The following is a 4516-nucleotide window of genomic DNA, read 5'->3' on the forward strand; positions in this document are numbered from 1 at the left end:
TTTAAGAAGCAAAAGTAATAAAACATTGTCACAAATATTCAGCCATGTTTTCTCTTTTTTTTATATTTATAGGAGATATATATATCTTTTTTTTTCATTTTCACTTCAAGTGAGCCAGCGCCACAGGGCATCTTCCTTCATACTAAAGAAATAACTGATGTGGAACAAATTCAACAAATTGGGCAACAGAAAATATGGCTCCAGAGGTATGGATGCTGAAGGCAATTACAGACGGACCGTCGCTGACATTTTCACCGAGTACGCTTTCAGACGGCTGAATTGTTGCCCACATTTTGGTTGCTGATTAAAGAAGAAGTCGGCGCGGTGGCTGCATTTACGCAATGTCAGCAGAATGGGAAAACAGGAGAAGCTCTCATTTATTTGACTTTCGCCCTATTTTTTCTAATGTGTTTTCCCCCCAATTGCTAGCCTTAAAGTCACACGGCATAAAACAGGTATTTGGTTTTTTGTATCACGTGACATATTAGTAGCAGGCCCTGCGTTATGGGCGGGGCCCAGGGGGCCAAAATCAGCAGGTTTAAAATCTCTTTCGTCGACTGTCCCTTCACTTCCCTGTCGTTTCCCTTCTAATACCGAAAGTTCAATTTACAACCATGAAAAGCGAGCAGGCTCAGAAAACCGTGTCAGTCTGTCAATCGATCTCCACCCCCCCCCCTTCCTTCAGTCCTCTGGACAGTGCCGCCATTAAATAAGCACCGTCAACGGCGCTGTCCATGGTCCTGACAGCGCTGAGTGACACAACTTACAGTAGAGAAGAAAATGCCAAAGCGCGCATATTTTCTACCTCACAATTCACAATTATTCTGGAAGGTAAACAACACATTTCAGTTTTTCAACGATTAAAAGACATGTAGGCAACTTTGCGCATATAAAGTGCCAGAGTGCATAAAAACAAAGAAGCATCAAAATAGAGCTTGCTTATCTAAAACAGGTTTACATTGAGCCCGGATGTTTGTCTGCTGCCGGGTCCGATTTGTAGTGGTCTATTAAAAAGGCAAGAAACAAAATCAAACAGCATTTAGCTCCTTATTGAGCTAAACTCATTCGAGTTAGTTTTATTTAGAGGCAATTCTGGCTTCTGGATCTGAATTCAAGGTCTACAGTTTGCAGAAAACACAAATGTTCGGTTCTTCGTCTGGCCACTGCATTTAACGGAAGTCTTATCTATACTCTGTACTGTACACATTCCAATATCTTAATTGTGCAAGTCTCTTTGCCTCTACTCTTTACAGCGGTGTTCAATCATCTCCAAGCTCGAGCCTTCTTCTCTCACTCCGTCACGTAGGTCTGAACAAATCCTTGCTAATCCCTAAAACCAAGATCTCCAAAAAAAAAAAAAAGCAGGCCTGCTCTGTAATTCAAATAAAGATTAATCAACACTGCTCGAAAAAAAAAAAGAGAAAAGCCAGCTTGAGTTCCAAGCTCTGCAACGGCTGTGTGGTTCAAAAGAGAGAGAAGAGGAGGAGGACAAGAAGAAAAAAGAGGGGAGAGAAAGAAGTAAGGTGAGAAAGCCGCATAAATAGATGGAGATGAGATGGTGGCACCCAGCAAGTCTAATAGGCCAGGTCACTGTACAATGAGACAAGGATTGAGTGTTTGAAAGTGAGTAGAGCACAAGATTATTTCATATATATATATATATATATAATGTGTGTCCAGATTATGATGATTTATTATAGGATTTTATCACAGATTGCGATGAAAATCAAACACTAAATTGGTGGTGAATTTCCATTATCAGGATAATCAGGACTATTGTCACATGAGTAACTGGAGAACAAAAGCCGTCTAGCTTGCTTTCATGGTAGAGACGTGATTTTAAGATAACAGGATTTTGAATTGAAGACAGAACAGTGTCGCTATTCATTCATTTAATCTATCTGTCATTTATGCAGAAGGAACGAATGATTTTTTTTTTTCCATTGTTTTTCACTAAAAAGTATCTTCACAAAAAAAGGATGTGTCCTATGTGTGATGCAATACAAATATTTGTTTGTTACCGGAATGTAAGGTGAAGTAATTTCATATGTTTTATGATAGTTCATTATATTTCATTTTCATATTGTCTCATGCCTTGTCCAGATGTTTAAACAGCAGCTACTCTGATGAGGAAAACATCTTGTTAGATGCTGCAACACAACACAAGAGACACAGCTTTCCTGCCAAAGACTCCTTTCTTATAACTTACAAAGAGCAACACGCGTCTCCTCCTGCACCTGAACGCACCACCGAAACAGAAGTGCGGCACTAACGTCAGTTTGCAGGCCAGAAAGCTCGTTAAACAGCATGTAAACATACCTGCTAATGTCACTTTGGGTCCTGCTGGATGCTGTCGTGGTCCTCGCTCTTCAACAGCGCCAACAACAAGGTGTCTGCACACACACACACACACACACACACACACACACACACACACACACACACACACAGCGCACGTTTGTTTACTTCATGTCCAGGCAGTATGTCATCCTGCCAGCTGCTGTCAATCAAACACAGATTCCCTCTTTATACATCCATGCCTCTGAGACGAAAAACAAATATGTTCTTGAATTGTTTTTTACTTTTACTAATGATTAAAAATATTACCAACAATAGGCTACATTTAGAAAATATTGACACTATTTTTGACTGCAAAAAGGATGAGTACATGTAGATCATATTTTCCCTTCGTCACAATAAGCTGTACACAATTTCTGTCATATTTAAAAATTTTTTTTTAGCAGCTCCAGGAAGCGATTGAAACCCTTGTTCCCCACTTATCCTTCCTTAGTCTTCCGTTTGTGATGCTTGCGCTTGCTTGCAGCCTTGGTGGCGCTCTGCGTCTGCTGTTTGAAGGACTAAAGAAAAGGTTAATGCCGTTATATTAACTGCCTTACTATTTTCAACTCTGTTCCGGCCATGTTGAGGAAACATCTGAGTGGTGTTGCCTTTTCATGAGTTATTTCCTCTCGTTGTCAGAGTGCTGTTTCCCACGTTTTCTTTTACTTTTTTACAAGACAAAAGGGTTGCAGCTGTACTCGCTAGACCTGTGTGGTACTTCACACTCAAGGTGGTCTATAAAGACTCAACAATCCTCCCAAAGTACCCAGAGAAAATTTACAGGAGCTCAGCCTTTTGAAGGCCGCTGTAGATTAATCCTCTTTAGTCCATCTTTTCTTTCCAGTGGCCCAGTGGGAGTGGGGGGAGTGTGTGTGTGTGTGGGGGGGGGGGGTGTTAACTTGATGATCACAAACTGTCTCAGGAAGCTGCTCACTGCCCTCCGATGGCTCTACTAGCAACGGTAGTATTCCTGCTTGCATGTTTGTCCCCGTGCAAACGTCCCTGGGTGCAGTCGAACCCCTGTGACTAAACTAAAGCGGCAAGGCCTTCTTAACGCAGCTCACAGCCCCTCCTCACCCGCTGGCTGCTTTGGTCGGCTTCGGCCTGACTCGTCAGGCAACTGAGGGAGAACATGTCATTAACGGATGACAGCGAAAGGATCTGAGACTCGCCTCGTGGTTCGGCTGCACAGAGAACATTTCATTAAAAATGACTTCCAGCGGTGTTGTCAAGGAAGATGGCCGCACCGCTGAGAACCGGACTCTGCTTCATGTTTGCCTTTCAGCAGCTGGTTGATCTCAAAGCGGTCAAATAAAACATGTTGATCTATTTGTTCTTCGTTTAGTCTGTTACTTCTTTTTGGTTACATTTTTGGGTTGAAGGTTGTAATTTTGTTTACGTTTAAAGTTTTCTCGTGCAATAATTGAATGTTGCATTACTTCCATTAACACCACATTTATACTTGTTAAATATTGTGGCATTATGTTGAAGACTGTTTGAAGTCGCTCCACCTCTGAAGCACTTCCAGTGGACATCCGAGTCACAGTGCAACCAGAATGCACTGCAGTCGGGTAACACAGACAACTCTGAAGACGAGATCAATCATTCTGCCAAACTGAATGTGACCAAAACAAATCTTAAGTTGCATTGTTACACAATAGAAGTACTTACGAGGAACCTCAATTCATACTGAATGAACATTTTTGAAAGTGAAAAACACAATATAGTGCTTTGTAACACGTAGGTAAACACATCTTGAACAAATATGTATCACAGTGTAGCATGCCTTCAGCGAGACGCTTGTGCTTCACTTAAAAAAATATGCTCTCATCAGAAGATGATCATAAAATTATATATTAACATTATTTTCTACTTTCACTTAATTAAATGTTTAACAGTCAAGAGCATAACAACCAAAAAATGTATCCATATTCAGGATTTCTTTTAACCCTTTCAATGCCAGTTTGTTTCCCTATACTGTTTTTCAGTGGGATTCAATGGGGACATTTTTGTCCTTAAGGGTCTGTATTTTGGCTACAAAGTTTATTTTAGAATTATTGGAGAAGCTGAGGTTGAACCAAAATAAAAAAATAAGTAATAATAAAAAATAAAACATCACAACCATGCTTACAGTTTACAGTTAAACCCTTTGTCCCTCTCTTTCCTTTTAACAAAC

This window comes from Anarrhichthys ocellatus, unplaced genomic scaffold (assembly GCF_004355925.1).
Source record: "Anarrhichthys ocellatus isolate YVR2014 unplaced genomic scaffold, GSC_Weel_1.0 scaffold33, whole genome shotgun sequence".
NCBI classification, from domain to species: domain Eukaryota; kingdom Metazoa; phylum Chordata; class Actinopteri; order Perciformes; family Anarhichadidae; genus Anarrhichthys; species Anarrhichthys ocellatus.